This window comes from Heterocephalus glaber, unplaced genomic scaffold, assembly GCF_053883595.1.
Source record: "Heterocephalus glaber isolate CG9 unplaced genomic scaffold, H.glaber_assembly_v1.0 deba00001805, whole genome shotgun sequence".
Taxonomy (NCBI): domain Eukaryota; kingdom Metazoa; phylum Chordata; class Mammalia; order Rodentia; family Bathyergidae; genus Heterocephalus; species Heterocephalus glaber.
This window is the reverse complement of record NW_028258480.1, coordinates 2874371-2892885: the sequence shown is the minus strand read 5'-3', so window position 1 is coordinate 2892885 and position 18515 is coordinate 2874371. Positions and strand designations below refer to the sequence as shown.

The following is an 18515-nucleotide window of genomic DNA, read 5'->3' as shown; positions in this document are numbered from 1 at the left end:
AGTCTATATTTTTATTACTTAGTACCATAAAACAAAAATACAATGTATGTACAGTATTAAAAGGAAGCCATAGTAAACCTATGGTAAAAAGGCCCTGGGAAGTGTGACATTTCTGGTGTACAGATGCATTGGGAAAGAGTGAAGATACCACATGGGACTTTATGAAGAAAAAGAGTCACCAGTTTATTTTCAATGCAGTACTTCTGAGGTCAGTTTGGTACAGAGTAAACAGTGTCTCTCTCTAATAACATGGAAGTCGAACAATCAACACAGGGAATCTGAGTATTAAGGAGGAAATTTTAATAAGCCAAAAGAGTAATACTCTTGTCAAAGAAAATGAGTTTCTCTCAAAGCTGTTTTTCCTTTTCCCTTATTGGTGAATGTCTGTCCTCAATAACGAGCAGAAATAAAACCTAGACCAATGAAAGGTGTTCTGACAGGTGGAGCATTACACAGTCACCCCATACCAACAGCTTGCTTTTTCCGAGGGCAGAAGGACAGGCTTCCCGGAAACCTCTCACCAACACACTGGACATCCAGGTCAGGGACATCTGAGAACCTACCACTAAGGACAGAAGTTCAAACAATGGTATATCAAAATACAGAAGATGCTGCTTTATACAATAAAAAGCAACCTTTTGCCTTCAAAAGGAGAATGCATCTAAACCTTTTAAAATCAGGTTTCATAATGGTACAATGGACAGCTACTGTCAAGTTTCTCAGGAAGTTCTCCTCACCAAGTGGACTGACTGGTCCACCTCCACTGGGCAATGCTTTCCTTTCATGCTTGCTCTGCTCTCGCCATGGCAATCCCCTCCCGGAGCTGAGTTTCCTCCAGGAAACAAGCAAATAAGCGATGTCGTCAGTGAACCTACAGAAACCCCAGCAGCAGGCGCTGCAGCTGCACAAGGAGCAATGTCTGATTTTCACAACCTTTTCATGGATACCCGAGACCACGAATAAAAATCAGATCCTAAAAGAAGCCACGTTTTATCTCTTACGCATCAGGACATTTAATGTTACATTATATATATGCCAGAGACAAAAGAAACTAGTCACTGTTTAGAATAGCAGTACATATCTCAAGTAGCTTTCAAGCAGGATAAATAAGTCAAAATACTGGCCACCCTGAGAGAAATGAAGAGTAGACAAAGCACTAAGTTTAAAGGGTTTTCTCCTCATGCTACTCTATCTAAAACAAAAGCTTAATCCACGCAGGGAGTCTGTGAAATATATAGCAGCATTTGAAGACCGATGAAAACTCAGACACTGTTTCCTCGTGAGGTTGGGGCCATGTGCGCTTCCTCACAGGGAGGCTCGCTCAGCACCATCCCCCAAGGTTCCTCCAAGCCTTGTCACAGCAGGGCCCCTGGGGCCCATGGGGCTGTTTCTGCCACTTTCCACCCCAAAGCATCTGCAGTCTGCATCAGGCCAAGAACTGGCTTAGCTCAAAATGATCTTGCCCTAACTCTCCACAAAATGCGAAGTTCTTAGACTATACTTTTATTAATTTAGGAGCCTTGTTGAAAGGTAACGGTGTAAGGACATGAAAGTTCGTTCTCTGAATAAAAATATGAACACACAATTTTACAACTCCAATTCCAGTCAAAGTAGATAGAGAAAGCTTTTAAAAATAAATGCTTCTTGGGCCAGGGATTTAGCTCAGTGCTTCCACCACCTGCCTCGCAAGCGGAAGGACTCGAGTTCAATCCCCTGGTACCAAAAAAATAAATACATAAACTCTTCTACGAGCTTATTCTTGGAACCCTGGTGCTGTACTGCAGACCCAGAAATATGGCTTTTGGTAAATGTAAGAGAAGTAGGACATGGCGCACACGCCGCTGACCACAGTAAAGGACACCTCACAGGTGCAGCGGCTGCTGACTGTCACATCACTTCCCAGAAGGCTGTGACAACATGAAAGCAAGAGCCATTTCTATGAGACTAAACAAAAACTGCAGGTATGACAATCACATAGAAACAATTTCAAAGGTTGTAAAGTCTTAAAAAATAGGCAATACTTTTTAAAACTGTTCCTCTGATTTGAAAAACACCGATGTTATTTAGAACCACCTATTTTAAAGGAGCACAGATTCCATTTGGGTAGAACATGAAGATGAGGACCAGGGTGCTTTCCTAGAGCTCTGATTTTGGGAAACAGGCTTACTTAGCACCATGCTGGGACAGTGAGGACACGGTGAGAATACCGCCATCCACTAGCTTGGCTGCCAGGGTCCGAGAAGCCACCATTGTTTGAACTCCTAATCTGAGCTGAGGCAGACATGCGTTATTGCCTACAGAACGGGGCTGGAGGAAACTCTGACTCTGAGTGTGACTGATGGTACGGCGCAGACAGAATGGACTTTCTACAGAACCAGGAGCAGCCAGGTCGGCCACCGCCCCAAGGCTAGTGCCACCCTGCAAGACCAAGTCATCGGCTCTGCAGTGAGCTTCCAGGCCTTTCTTGGTGGGGGGGGTCCTGAGGCAGCTCGGTCCTTCTTCGGACCTTTCTGTGCCTGGGGATTCGCTTTGGCTAGGTTTTCTATTTTAACCCATGCTTCTCGTTCTTTCATCTTTAGTTTCTCTTTCAGTTTCTCTGCTTTAAACTGTTGTGTGCCATCATCAAATAGGTTTCGGTTCATTTCCACGAAGAGTTTCAGGGCATTGTACATCAAGCCATGTATTGTCTTGTTCCACTGGATCTTGGAGTCGCTGCACAGGGATGGAAACACAATGGGCAGGATCTTTGCTGCCTCCTTACTGATTAAGCTCATAATGTGTTCACTGTTCCAGTAATACAGCACTCGCTCTACCCCCTGGAAGTGTGGGCTGGAAATACATTTGGCTACTGCCGGAAATGAGGTTCCATGATCTTCATGAATCCGGATGGCTCGATAACATCTAAGACTTCTTCTAATTCATCTAAGAACATTACTTCTTTTGGACTGTGGGTCTTTGGCCAGTACTTGAGAAGTGCCACGACCACTGGCTCAGTGAGGGTGCTGTCCTTCTCCAGAAACTGCAGGACACAGTACCTGGCCACCTGGAGGTGACAGACACTCAAGTGATTTCACCTTGTGCAAAGGCAGTAACACCTTCAATAAGAAAATCTTGTGCTCTTCTTTTAGTGGTAAGGCAAATCCATTAATTATACTTCCCAATATTTCTGGTAATTCTGCTATGCGGTTGTGATGCTCTGTTTCATAAATAAAACTATAAAATATATTATTTATCTGTTTCCTGATATAAGCTCTCAGGCCTAGGAACTTCCCACAGATTCTGTGAAGGGTGATTTTAAGAAAATCTCTCTGGAGGATCCTCACTGTCAAAGAGCTCTAAAAACTGCAACACGAACTTCTGATCAATATACTTCTTTGCTATATTAGGCTGGAAATCTGGAGACTCTAAAAATCCTAAGAAAAATTCATGAACAAGCTGCAGATGAGACCAGGCTGCTTCTAACGATGGCTCATCTTCCTCGGGGTCAAATTCTGCTCCCGCTCCCATAGTGTTGGAGGAAGGCGGCAATGTCCAGAACATGGTAACTGCAAACACGTGGACTACTTCTGGATAAACAGGCTCTCTGCCCACATTCCGATCATGGGTGATGTATGCAATCATTTTACTTAAAGCAGCTCGTTCGCTTCCTTCCACATGGGGTCACTCAATGTGTCAGGAACAAAGTCAAAGAGGACGCAACACTGACGCAACTTCTGGGTAAAAAGCTTCTCTTGATAGGCAGGAGGAACATCTTTCAGAGATGGTAGCTTTTGCAGTTCTCTATTACTACTGGCATTAAACCGTGATGAATTCTGCCCTTTGTCTTTCTTTGCCATGGTGCTTTTATTTTAGTACACGTGGCAGACTGGACAGCCACAGCGCTGCTTTTTCTGCTGGAAATTTGCTGATTCTGCAGTGTCTTGTCCTTCTTTCAAACTTTTTCCACTTTTCACTGCTTTTGTGGATCTTTCTCTTTCTTGTTTTTTTTTTGTATTAAATTCTTTTATTGGTACATTGTAGGTATACAACACAATTACATTTCTCATTGGGAATTGTGCCTTTACATAATGTATCTTGGTTCTTATTTTTTCCTCATTCCTAGCCCTCCCTTCACCCCCTCCACCCTTCCCTATTTACAAAGACTTCATTTCCATTTTTTCCATTTCTCATCATTTTTTCCTTTCCCTTCTTTCCTTTCCCCTGCCCCTCCCACTACCCCTACCCCTTTGGACCTTTTCTTCCTATTTTACATTATCGATTATTCATTCTAATCATTGGTACATTTTAGGTATACAATATAATGACATTCATCATTGGAAATTTGCACCTTTACATAGTCCCTCTTGGTTCTTATTTTTCACCCTTGCCCAGCCCTCCCTTCAACCCCTCCAGTCCTCCCTATTTACAAAGATTTTGTTCCTATTTTTCCATTTTCTCATATTAATCCCATTCCCTTCTATCCTTTCCCCTAGCCCTCCCACTTCCTTCCCCTTTGCCCCTTTTCTTCCTATTTCACATTACCTATTATACATTTAGTCCTTATTTACACTTTCAGTTTCTCACACCAGAGAAACTATTCGGTATTTACAGGTGTGTCCTATTTATTTCACTTAAGAGTATCACCTCAATGTGCATCCACTTAGCTATAAATGTCTCTAATTTCTCATTTTTTATGGCTGAGTAGTACTCCATTTTATTAAAAAACCACATTTTCTTTATCCAGTCTCCAGTTGATGGGCATTTGGGCTGTTTCCAAGTTTTAGTTATTACAAACTGGGCTGCTATGAACATGGGTGCACACATATCACTGTGGTATGATTCTTTTAATGCTTTGGGGAAGATACCCAGCAGTGGAATAGCGGGGTCAAATGGGACTTCCAGTCCTAGTTCTTTGAGGTATCTCCATACTGATTTCCACAGTGGTTGCACCAGTCTACACTCACACCTGCTCCCAGTGGAGCAGGGTTCCTCTTTCCCCACAGCCCTGCCAGCATTTGTTATTGGTTGATTTCATGATAGCAGCCATTCTTTCTGGAGTGAAGTGGGATCTCAGCATTGTTTTCATTTGCATCTCTCGAATGACCAGTGATGTTGAACATTTTTTTATGTATTTATTTGCTATTTCTACTTCTTTGTCTGAGAAATGTCTGTTCATTTCAGATGCCCATTTTTGGATTGGGTCTTTAAATTTGGGAGGTCTGATCTTTTTAAATTCTTTATAGATCCGAGATAGTAGACCTTTGTCTGAGGAAGAGCAGGTGAAGATTTTTTCCCACATTGTGGGTTGTCTCTTCACACTGCTGGTGGTTTCTCTTTCTGTGTGGAAGCTTTTTAATAAGAAGAGATCCCATTTGTTGATTGTTTGTGCTAGTTCACGGGCAACTGAGGTTTTATTTATTTTTTTGGTACCGGGGATCGAACTCAGGTCCTTGCTCTTGCGCAGCAGGCAGCGAAACCACTGAGCTAAAACCCCGGCCCTCTCCTTCTTGTTTTTATTTGGCATGCTGGTGCGGGCCGCCCCCTCGCCCCGGTTGCCCCGCACCACAGCAGCGTCCGCACCGTCCCGGGGCGGAGTCACTCGCTCGCTCCCGCTTCCCCTTCTCCGGGCTCTCCTAGGCTGCAGCAGCCACGGCTGTGGTCGCCTTGTTTTTCTTTTAAAGACCTAAATTCTCTGGTAACAAGTAAAATCATCCTAAAGGGCAAATAATTCTTAAAAGATTTATCAAGCAAATTTTTGGATGCAATAAATTGAGAGAATCTGAGTTACAGAATATTTTCTAAACTTTTACAAATTCAAATAATGATCAAGCTTAAAGTTATAATTACCCAATTCTGCATTTGTACTTTAAAAATTCACATCCTAATAGGTAAAATTCTGCCATGAATCATCATATATTCTGAACTTCCTTCCTAAGTTAAAATATTTTTAATCCTTAGAAGAGTAGACAGAGCCCTGCTTGTGAAAAGAGTCTACATCTTAGATTACTAGCGCTATTGACACCAAACACATGGGAGGCAGGTAAGACTTGTTTCTAGCTGTCTTAGCTGCGTTATTATAGTGAACCACCTGAGGCTGGATAACCTCATAGATAAAAGAGGTTTATTTAGCAAAGTGCTCCAGAGGTTCAAAAGCATGGCAAAGAGTTCAGCTATGTTCCCCTGAAGACCTCATCCTGAATGGTATCAGAGTAAGAGTGGAAGAAAGACAGCACACAGTTAGACAGGCAAGGAGGGGGTGATCCAGAGAGCAGGGCTGCTCTTTAACCACTTGGTGTGACATGAACCACTTAACGCTCTGCAGAGGTGAGCACAGCAGGGATCAGTGATCACTCAGCTCTGCATCTTAAAGGCTCACACCACTCTCCAGCATCATCACATCACCCACCAGCCTCCAACAGGGACACCTGAAACAATCCACATCCAGGCTCAGCACCCTGCCTCCAAACGCCAAGATTCATGGCCATTGCACAGTTCTATCCCTAGTAATCCAAAGTCTCACTGAACAGTCTAACTCCACTCTCCTCTGAGTCTCACGGTCAACTCTTTCAGCCGTGAACACCAGTAAAATCAAAAGGTCAGTTACATGCTTCCAAGCCCTGGGGGGCCTGGCAGAAATTGGGTAAATGTTACTATTCCAAAAGGGAGAAACAGGCAGTAGTAAGGAATAGTCAGCCCCAAGTAAGCCTACACCCCAACAAGGAAGATTGGAAACAGTGAAGCTTTCAGTGGCACCCTGTTCGCACTCTGGTGGAGGATCCAAAGCCTTCGGATCCCCCAGCCCTGCCGCTCTGTGGATCACAGGCTCATGGTTATTCTCTTGGGCAGGTTTTGCAGCTTGCCTGAAGCTCTACCTGGTGGGTGTTTTGCATTGCTGATGCCTGTACCCCCTGCATTCCACTGCCACTAGGCATGGCCACACAGACTTTCGGCAAATTTCTGCATGGCTTCTAGGTTTTTCTTAAAATTTCAGTGGAAGTTGCCATGACCCCACATCTCTTGCATTCTGCACACCTGCCAGACCAGCATCATGCAGAGGTTAAGAGCTACCACTGTCATGTGCTAAATCTGGGCCCACTTGAACCAAGGCTACAAGCAGTAATACAAATCCTGACTCCATGGGGAAAGCCCTGAGCTCAGTTCCTGAAGCAATTCTGCTCCGGAAGGGTGATGGGCTTCTCAAGGAAGGAGAGTCCACAGAAAGTGTAAGATACCCTGAGGGCATTTATCCAGTTTTCCCAATTCTTAGCATTCTGCTGTTCTCATCAGCAGGTAGCTGTGTGACCAAGCCCTACTTTCTGAGACAGGCATTTTGACAGGTGTCAGACTTTCCACAGGCTGTGACAGTCCAGAGGGTTCACTCCTCAACTCTGACAAAGAAGGCATGAAAAACACATAAAAACAAACAATTCTGCCCAAGTTACTCACCTTGCCTTAAAGATAACTAAAATAGGGTTAGGATTCGTCCTCATGTCATGAACTACTAAGAGTGCCAACCTCTTTATATTCTTTTCTCATGTATCATTTTTCCAATGTAAAGTTATATAACTCATTTTTTTAAAACATGTTTTCAATAATTGTTAATAATTTATTTAGAGTCTATGTATAATCCCACCATAATTCTATAATTTATTTCCTCAAAGGTACCACTACTGTATTAGAAATTTAAAGAATTTCTGGGAATGCCATGTCCTAGAGGAAAAACAACAAATGGTGGAAATAACAGCCACATATTGAACTGATGCTATTAAAGATAATTTTGAACATTGGCCAACAGTTAGCCGAGGAAAGTTAGACAGATACTATTGGCAGATACCAATAGAATGTTTGGTGAAATGATAATTTTGTAAAGACTTGTTAATAAGAATCTAACAAACAGTGGTAGAAAAACTGGTTATACACATGCATAATAAATCTAGACTCCTATCTCTCACTCTGTACTAAAATCAAATCAAAATGAGCCAACAACTTAGATATAAAAAATTCAGTATGATATTAGTTATGGGTTTGTCATATATGGTCTCTGTTAGCTTAAGATCCTTCTATACCTATTTTCATCAGGCTTTTTATTATTAAGGGATGCTGGATGTTGTTTAAAGCTTTTTTCTGCTTCTATTGAGATAAATGTAATTTTTATTCCTGACCATGTTTATGTGGAGCATTGCATTTGTTGATTTACATATGCTGTACTATTTTTACATACCTGGGAATAAGCCAACCTGTTCATTATATATGATTTTTTTAATGATTTGTTGAATTCTGTTAGCAGGTATCATACTGAAGATTGTTGCATCTGTGTTCACCCAGGATATGGGCCTGTAGTTTTTGTTTTGCTTTGTTCTATTTTGCTTGTTTTGTGGTTGAGCCTTTCTTCAGTTTTGTTACCAGGTAAAGCTAGCTTCATGCAATGAGTTTCAAAGCATTGCATTCCTTCTAATTATATGGAAAAGTTTGAGATATACTGACATTAGTTCTTTTCTGAAGTACTGTACTGTTAAAATTCAGCTATCAATCTATTGTGTCTTGGGCTTTTCTTAGTAGAGTTTTTACTAATACATCAGTTTCATTGCCTGTCATTGGTCTGTTCAATGTTTTTACATCTCCTTGGTTCAAATTCGATAGGTCATGTTTTTAAGAATTTATATATTTCTTTCAGATTCTCCAATTTATTGGAATGTACATTTTAAAACTAGATTCTTATAATACCCTGAATTCCAGTGGTATATGTTGTAATGTTACCTTTCATTTCTAATTACCTTGATGTGGGTCTTTCCTTTTGGTAAGTCCATCTAAGGGTGGTCGACCTTATCTTTTCTAAGAACCTGTTCTTTGAAGTTCATGGTGGAGGAGAGCTACTTAGCTCATATCTGGAAGCAGGGAGTGGAAAACAGACAGAAAGGGGCCAAGAACCAGATACAGTCAACAAGGTCATGCCCCTATGATGAACTCAGAAGTGTTCTTTAATATCTCCTGGGCATCCCTTAAGCCAATAAAGTTGTCAACCAAGATTAACCATCATATGTCCACTCTTTGTTAATTTAACACCTAAATACATCTCTTTAAATCATACTTAGTTTCCAAATGGAGACAATAACAAGGTCATACTTCTATCTACCATGATGTAACTATCCTGCATACTACTGAAAATGTACTAATTCCATCCATAAAGCCTTAACAATTACACCATTGCTCAAAAGTCCACGTCCAATGTCTCCTCTGAGACTCAAGGCAACTCTTAGCCATGAACTGTCCCGGCCCACGGGTAAGTCAACGGAGACCCTAGAGGGGGAGTGAGAATGACAAGGGACAAGAGACACGAGAGATGGAGACAAGACAGGTTTCTGATCAAGTCTCGTTTATTGCGGAAGCTGCTACAGCATATATACCGTAGGGCTAGACGGAAGGAGCAAGGGGAGGGTACTGGGGCTACTTCCTTGTTGCCGGGTAGACTTGCAGCAGGCCCAGACATGCCGTAAAAGGCACTCAAGAGTTCTAGCGGGGGGGGGGGGGCAAGGCCCCCCACAATGAACCACTGTAAACTTCAGAGGGCAAGTTATATAACCCCAAGATACAACGGCAAGGGTGCACATTCCCATTCCAAAAAGGGAGGATATGGGAATAGAAAGGACTTGGATAGGACTAGAGTCCAGCAGAGTACACACCATATATCCTAGCTTTATGTCCAGCATCCAAGACAGACTGTGGCAAGATCTGAGCTGTAGAGGGCTTGAAAAGTTCTCCCAGTTTGACCTTGGCAAGAGAAGCCCACATGGTCTCTCTCTTAGGCTAGTTCATCTCACTGCCTATAGGTTTCCTCAGCAGACTTTCCATGTTTTGGGCATCTCCAAATTCTTGGGGTCTCCACTGGACTTTGGCTTCACTCATACGTCCTCATACACTGCCCTCTCTTCTAAGTTGTGCTTGTCAAGTATTTTGTCCCAGCAATGGAAAAGTTAACCAATACAGACATTCTTCATTTAATGACCTACTGTTTATCAACTGTTCAAACTTACAACCCATCTTTTTCTGTACAGTTCTATACATCTTGTTTATAGAACCACAATGTCTTTTTCTACAGTACACCTTGTTTATACAGTACCATAATTTTTCCTGACTGTACTGTACAGTGCAGTACTTTAGTTTTATGTTGTTATGCATTACAGTACTGCATGTAAGTTATGCAAATATAAGCAAAGTAATCAAGTTGGAGTTTCATTTGACTATTTCTTTGTTCTGAATACTGTAATATAACACCATATACAATTCCTCATTTAGCGACCAATACATTTAATGATCTAGTCATGGGAACATCACTTGGTCATTAAATGAGAAATTCTGTACAGAAAACTGGTACCAGAGAAGTGGGATCATTGCTGTGACTGTATCTGACAATGTGGTTTAGAAGCCTTTAGAACTGGTTTATTGGATGTATCAGTCAATATTATTAGAGCCAGATGTAGAAGAGTACAAAAACATCTGTCTGCATGCTGGAGACCCACATGATCCAGTCAAGGGGTAATGACCCATGCAAGTCTGTATCAAGGATCTGCACTGGAAAAGCCCAGGAGCCAGTGGTGGAAGCTAGAAAGCCTGGGCCAGCAGGGTGAAGGATCTGTACTGGAAGGTTGAAAGATCAGCATGGAAGCCAGGAAAGGACATCCAAGAGGAAGATGAGGACTGAAGTTCTCCCGAAGGAAGACAGCAGCCAAAGCTTACTTGAAGAAAAACTACTGAACAGCAGTTTCTTCAGGAAAATCAGCAGCATGCAATCTTCCCCTCCCATTCTCCTTTTTTGTGATTTTGACAACAATCCTCAGGAACATCTTCCACATCCAGAACCATGCTGACTCAGTGTTACATGGTAATAAACAATACAATCCTGAGACTCTCTCCAACCACACTCATGTAGGGCCACCCCTGATGTTCATGAGAAGCTATGGGGAATCTAGAACAATGCTCTGGGGGCTTTGAGCTGGTCCACGAAGGGTGTACATAGCTTCTGTGGAGGGGCTTAGTGAGTTTCTCTTTTTGCTAATTCCCTGTGATGTGACACCCACACACCCTTGAAAGCACCATCATCTACTGGTACCTCTAATTACGGCTCAGACAACCTAATAATGCTCAGTGCACAGATGTCTCTCCCATATCTAGGTCACTACTTCACCCCTGGAACAAGAAGAATGCCTTGAAACTGAAAGACACAGAAAGGAAATCTCTAAAGCACCAGAAGAAAATGTACTTGGAATCCTTCCCATCCAAACTGCACAGTGGGGATCTTACTCCGATTATGACCTAAACATATCCTTCATTCCTTGTATTACTACTTTACACCATATTATAAAAATATTATATCCTCAATTAATAAAAATTAATATCTATGCTCTCAAATTCTTTATAACCAGGGTACCACTGCCTAACTACAAGCTACAAGCCAGATCTTATCAAGCATAAATTTAATAAAAATTTCTTATAAGTCTTAGCAAAAGAAACCTTTTAAGAAATTTTGTAAGAGAACCAGTTTCTTAGAGACATATTTGATGAACTGAGCAGATTTTAGATACAAGTTCCTAAAACCTGACATGATTTTACAGCTCAGAAAGATGCAATTAATCATATAAATATAGTAAAACTAACACATAACATTACTTGAGCATTTGTTAATCATCAGATACTATACCAAATGTCCCATTAATTCTTACACTAATTGAAGGTAAAGCCAACACTACAAACTGAAGCACAGAGATAGTTCTAACTTCATGACATTCACAACATAACAATGGAAGCTACATACAAACCATTACATGTATGCACAATGGTCATAAATATATATTTCTATTTGTCCAGAAATTGCACTCTGATTCTACCACCAGAATCAGCTGCACACAATGGCATATTGTTCTGATGCCTGCCTCCTCTCTGACACGTGATCTTGGCCACATGGCTCAACCTGTATGTGTTTTAGTTTCCTTGTGTAAAATAGAGGTAATGTGAGCTCCCAATCTGGGGGAGGTTGTCAGGACCAAGGACTGTACATTGAGCGGGTAGTTCCATGTCTGGCACACAGAAAGTCTGAGAGGTAGTAATTATTGGACCATAGATTTATACCAGGTAAATCATGAACACATGTATTCCGCTACTTTGGCACAAACATTCTGAAAGATGACACAATGTTTGGGTGAAATGAATCCCTTCGTTTCTGACAACCCCAGCCTTTGATGTACTTTCTTTTACTCCAATGGAGAGAAGCATAGGCTTTCTTGTATATGCACTCTATTTGGCTTTATTTATTCCTTTTTAAATAACTGTTTCTGACTTTAATACAGTGGTTTCCACTTGTTGGTGAAAGATATGTCACTTCACCAGAGGATCACCTGAAAATGTACCGCATCTTTCAACATGCTAACCATAGCCCTTTGGTAAAGGGGAAGGGGTCTTGAGATGGAGGGAGGGGTATGGGAGGGGAAGGAGAATAAAAAGAACCAAGACACGTTATATACATATACATATACCTAGTCCCCACAATGAATATAACCGTTGTGTACTACAAACATGTATGTATAAATAAATAAATCTGAAAGTGTAGGAAAGATATAGCCATTATCATATAAAGTCTGTATCATGATTGAGCACAATGTGTGATGATTCTATGTACACATACCTTCCATTTCTGTTGGGCAGCTCTTCCTAAAGATTAAATGAACAATGATAACTCACATGGTTGCTCACTTTCTTCATCTAAGCTCACAGTTCAACCTGCATAAAGTGATAGAAAATCTTGTAGACATGAATTTAGGTGGAGTCAAGCACACACAATGCATTCTCTGTTGTCTTAATTACTTTTCTCATTGAGACAAAATACTCAACACTCAAAGCTAAAGGAGGAAAGGTTTACTTGGCTCACAGTTCATAAAGGTTTCAGTCCACAGTTGGCTGGCTCCACTGCAGGTGGGATGGCAGAGGGGCATCACAGAGGAGAACCAGTCCACGGCAAAGCAGGGCAGGTATAAGGCAACAAGCAGCAAGTCCAAGCAACCTTAGCAGCTTCTTTCTACCCCTTTTATATTCTAGGCTACTGGGCTCAGGGTAGGTGCTAAACCAATCAGTGCACTGATTTAGTAATCACACTCCCTTAATCCCAGCAGCACACATTCTAGATCCAGCCACCTCCGAAAAAAACCCCACCTATGACTGCCTGGGGCTTTGGGGGACATTTAAACAAGTCACAACAACTATACAACACTTGACACTGCAAAGAAATTGGTTCCCTTCCTGATGGGTACAAAGAATTTACCACCCAACAATGGTAAACCCCTTCAACGTAAGTTTAATAGAAGCCGCTCTGCACTCTACACTGTCCACACCTTTCACTGTTGTACTTGCCTATGTTAGTTTTCAAGGGCCAACGCAAAAATTTTACCACAAACTTGGGGCTTAACAGAAATTAATTCTGAATTCTAGAAGTGCAAAATCAGAGTGTGAACAGAGCCATGTTCCTTCTGAAGCCTTAAAGAGAATTCTTTTTGGCCTTTTCCAGCCATCATTTTAGTCTCCAACCCCACTTTTGTGTGGCCTTCTTTTCTGTGTCTTCCATACTTTCAACTGTCTTAAGGACACTTGTCATTGGCACTAAAACCCTTAAGATATTTCTGATGGTTTCATACTGAGATCTTCAATTTTAGTATCCTTTTATGGGCAAAGAGTCTTTTTCTAAACAAGATCAAATGCACAAATGCTGGGTGAACATACATTTTTGTAGGCTACCATTTCAGCAACTATATCCCTCACATCCTCCTTCTGCTTGTTCTCTGGCCTCCCCACAATCTATTTCCTACAATGGAGCCTGAGTAATTTTTCAACTTGAAATTAGACCATGTCCTGTTCCTGCTTAAAAGATTCCAGTGTTTCCCACCTCACTTTGAGGTATTTCTGAATTTCTTCTCAACCCTGGAAGGGCATTCATGTATATTTAAGAATTCATATCTCCTCTTATTTATTTCCTCCAAAATCCCTGACCTTTCTCTTGTCAAAAAAGAAATGACAATAAATTGAGGAAGGCGCAGTGCCACTAAGCTAAATCTCTGGCCCTTACATTGAGATGCTAACTGGCTATTTTGTGATTCAAGAATTCGGTATCATCTCATTCTATCAGTTTAAAAAGTGTTCAAATAGGATAGACTATGTTAGTTTTATAGAGAAGGGCTGATGGATGTAAAAATAAAGAACAGAAAGCATATCGATCATTTCAGAGCTCCTTTCTTTGTAAGAAGGGCACACCGAGGCAGAACAAGAGAGAACACTCACTTATTAGTTAATATTCCCTTACTTCTTTGTAGGGAATAAGCAGAGGGAAGTTCATTATCGTGACTTTTAAACTGGACTGTTTGGAAATTGGTGGTTATCCCTTTTTCTCTCTTGGTTGCTCAGGTCACATAACAATTCATCTTGGTTTGCTGACCTGAAACTTTAGTACGAGTGATTTCACTCTGGTTTTTAGTCTGGTCTGTTGGGACCCAGGGCAGATTTCAGTACACAAAAATGTTGTCCCATCATTTTTATTTAGCACTCTTCCTACTCTACCATCCCAAACTCAAGCCCTTGGAATTAGTCCAAAATATTTACTCAGGACAGGTAAAGTGTTCCCTCACCGTGCCCACCTAAGGCACTTCCCAATCATTCCCCACCACACGAGCCCTTTTTGATTGCTTCGCTCCCCGTATGATTATCTGAAGTTAAGTAACTTACTTAACTTACTTGAGGTTTGAATAGGCCCACAATATTACAAAAACAAAAGCAAGGATCCCCTCTCTGATGTTCACTAACAGATTCTCAACATTAAAACCGTGCCTGGCACAGAGTAGGTGCTTAATAAATACGTGTATGATAAACTTATTTCATACCGTGGGCCGCGCCATGGGTGGGAGGGTAGCCCAGTGCCCCAGCGTTCGACGACCTCTGTGAGTCCAGTCTGGACATCAGACCCGGGGAAAAGCATTCTTCTGGGCAGGCGCCCGGAGCCCGACAGGACTTCGCCGCCAGACCCGACCTGGAGGCCACCCTCCTTAGCGTCACCAGTCCGCCTCGCTCCCGGAAGTGACAACACTTGATGTGCGCCGGAAATTGCTGCCTTGAGTCCTGGACTGGAGAGTCTGCCTCACGGCGCGCTTGTGCGTCATCAGTCTGAGTCTCAGCAGGAAGTGACCGACGCTCCAGAGACGCTTCTGGCACTGTTTCTTCTCAGGCTCAGGGACTGGCAGCTATGGCAGCTGCGCAGGATTGAGGGGTGACCCGGGGGCTGGGCCCCTATCGCTGTGGTCCAAGTTGACGTCAGGGCTGGAGCTGGCGTTGCGTACAGTCCAGCCCTGCTCAGATCTTCGAGTTGAGGAGGTGGCAGGCCCAGACGCTGTGGTAACCAAACCTTGCAGTGCTGAGCTTCACGTTTGCGTGATTGAACCCAAGAAACTAGGAGCCCCGCTACGGTGTTTTAACTCAAATGCGGATGAAAGGGACTCTTGGAAAGTAAAAAATTTAAACAAAATTCTCCAGAAAAAGAAACAAAGGAAGGAACAAGAGGAGAAAGCAGAGACAAGACGCTTAAAAAATGGCAGCCCTTCTTCAGTTAAGTTCTTTTCTAGTTCCAAATGTCACTCTGATGACTGGGATTACAAATGGGATTCCTTTGAGGAGGGGGAGCTGAGAGATCACCATATGGAGATCACAATCAAAAGAGTGGACTCCAAGGAAGACAGTGGAGAGGAAGATGATTCTCTGGTTATCAAACCACCCCAACAAATGTCTCTGAAAGAAAAAGCCCATCACAGAAAAGCTGAAAAGAGAAAGGAAAAATGTAGGCATTGTGTCCATTCAGCAGGAGGGAAGTATGCCAGAAGGAAAGAACACAAATATCAGACACACCACAGAGAACAGGACAAAGCACACCAGGTGTGGGAAAGACAGAGGCAGCAAGAGTTGGCAAAGAAGCATTCCAGGAGAGAGCTGAACCGCTGGGAGCAGTTACAAAAAAGGCAAGAGCAGGAGCACAAGATGAGGCAACAGGAGAAGGCAGAAGAGCGTGTAAGGAACATGAGGCCCACAGGAAAGTCTCTATGGATCACCACACCCTGAGGGAAGACTATGGGGCCAAGGACAAGGCCAGCCACTGGAGCCACAGCCCTGTGCAGCTGTCAGAGGAGCACTTTGAGGTAGGTGATGGGCGGAGGCCAGTTAATGAAAAAAACCTTGGAAAATGTGACCTGCTGTCTAACCTGCAGGACATCAGAGACAAGAGGAAAACCAGCTCAGCAGAGTTGGGCTCAGGTTCAGAGGAAGAGGAGGGAGGAAGCACCAGTGAGGAGTCAGAGGAGGGGGAAGAGGAGATGAGGAGCAACTCTGAAGCCTTAGAAGAGTCTGTAGGAAAAAATGAGAAATGAAGAAATGAGTAAAGATGAAGAACAAGAAAATGAAAAACACATCCTGGTTTTCCAGAGTCACAATTTGACCACAACTTCAGGAACAGTGAAGAAGTGGGTAAAGGAACCATGCAGAGCAGTGCCCTGACTAAAGAGAGCTACATGCCTGACTTCCTGGCCATGTCACCTAATGAGCTCAAGCAGGTGGTCCCAAGTACTTGCCAGCCCTGCAGGGCTGCCAGAGCAAGGAGGAGTGCCAGTGTCTGAACAGGATGGAGGAAGGTGCCTACGGGGTAGTCTACAGCGCAAAGGAGAAGAAGGCAGATGAAATTGTGGCTCTGAAGTGGTTGAAAATGGAGAAGGAGGAGGGCTTCCCGATCACACCTCTTAAGAGAGATCAACAGTATCCTGAAGGCCCAGCACCCCAGTGTCATCACTGTCAGGGAGGTCGTTGTGGGTAGCAATGTGGATAAGATTTACATTGTGATGAACTACATGGAGCACAATCTCAAGAGGCTAATGAAGTCAATGAAGCAGCCCTTCTTGCCAGGGGAAGTGAGGGCCCTGATGATCCAGCTGCTTCATGGGGTGAAACACCTGCATGACAACTGGATCCTGAACCAGGACCTCAAGACGTCCAACTTGCTGCCAGGCCACACTGGCATCCTCAAGGTAGGTGACTTTGGGCTGGCATGGGAATACAGCTCACCCCTGAAGGCTTACACCCCTATTGTGGTGATCCCATGGTACCATGCGCCAGAACTGCTTCTTGGTGCCGAGGAATACTCCACAGCTATTGACATGTGGTCAGTGGGCTGCATCTTTGGGGAGCTGCTGACAAGACCCTGTTTCCTGGGAAGTCAGATATCGATCAGATCAATGTAACCTTTAAGGTCCTGGGACACTGACATACCTGCAGTGAAGAAAATAACGTTCAACAAGTACCCCATAACAGCCTCTGCAAGTGCTTTGGGGCTTTGCTTTCAGACCAGGGCTTTGACCTTATGAAGTTGTTATATTTTAGGAACAATTTTCTATAGTGGCCGTGCTAATTTACATTACAATAAAGTATGTGTAAATGCTCCTTATTGTCTATATCAATAGTATATCAATAGCATTTATTTTTTGTTTTTGTTGTAATAGCTATTCTGACTAGGATGAGATGGAATTTCAGTGTAGTTTTGATTTACATTTCCTTCATGGCCAAAGATGTTAAGGATTTTTTCATATATGTACTGGCCATTGATACTACTTTTCAGAAGTGTTTATGCTGCTCATTTGCCCATTTATTGGGTTACTCTTCACTTTGGTGTTAAATGTTTTAGGTTTTTCATACATTCTGGGTATTGATCTTCTATTAGATTAATCAATTGCAGGGTTTTTCCCCCCACTCAATTTTTTTAAAGTAATTCTGATGGGACTTTTTTTTTTTTTTTTTGCTATTTCCGAGTCAATGATAGGTCTAATCTTTTTAAAAATTCTTTGTTAGGAACTTACAAACTATGGATAAACCGATTTATAAACTTAGTTTCTTAAATACTTTTAAATGTCCCAAACTATATTTATATATTTTTTCTTTTAAAAACTTAAATTTTCTGGTAACAAAAAGAATCATCTCAAATAGCAAATAATTTTTAAAACCTTCAATTGAATTTATACAATGAATTAAGTGATCCTAAATTACAGTAGGCTTTCTAAACTTTTATAAAAATCTAGTAATAATCTGACTTAGAGTGAGAAGCCAGTGTGGACCAGAGCAGTGTGGCTGCAGGCACTTCCAAACAGGGCTCAGACCCAGACCCAGCCCCTTGGGCCCATAAGACTGCACCAAAGACCAGCCAGGGAAAGAGCTGCACAGGCACACAAGGAACAGCCAGAGGCCCACCCCAATACCATTGCTAAGTGCAGGCACACCCCAGCCAAAGGCCTTTCCAGACAACAGCTGAATAGGAGGGCAGGCACTAGCCAGAGGCACATGTAGATACCATCCCAAGTATGCACAGGCTCCAGCCAGAACCCCACCCAGACAACAGGACATCACAGGGATCCAAAAGGCCATCACTCTGAACCCAGGAATTGGTGCAGTGGTGAGAAGTGGAGAAAAGGCTGCTC

General features: G+C 42.5%; 1 long non-coding RNA gene and 2 pseudogenes across 1 annotated transcript in view; 1 reads left to right on the top strand and 2 right to left on the bottom strand.

Annotated features, from left to right (window-relative positions):
- The window catches only part of LOC147820758 (uncharacterized), a 135729-nt gene extending 120620 nt beyond the window's left edge, over positions 1-15109 (bottom strand). Inside the window, exons 1-2 of the long non-coding RNA XR_015448256.1 lie at positions 14895-15109; positions 12656-12750 (exon numbers count right to left, since the gene is read on the bottom strand). This is a non-coding gene — a long non-coding RNA (uncharacterized LOC147820758). The remainder of the gene's footprint in view (positions 1-12655; positions 12751-14894) is intronic.
- On the bottom strand, positions 953-6911 carry LOC101722887 (serine/threonine-protein phosphatase 2A 56 kDa regulatory subunit gamma isoform pseudogene; annotated as a pseudogene).
- Positions 15110-15195: 86 nt separating the features above from the next.
- On the top strand, positions 15196-17443 carry LOC101723236 (cyclin-dependent kinase 11B pseudogene; annotated as a pseudogene).
- The last annotated feature ends 1072 nt before the right edge of the window (positions 17444-18515 follow it).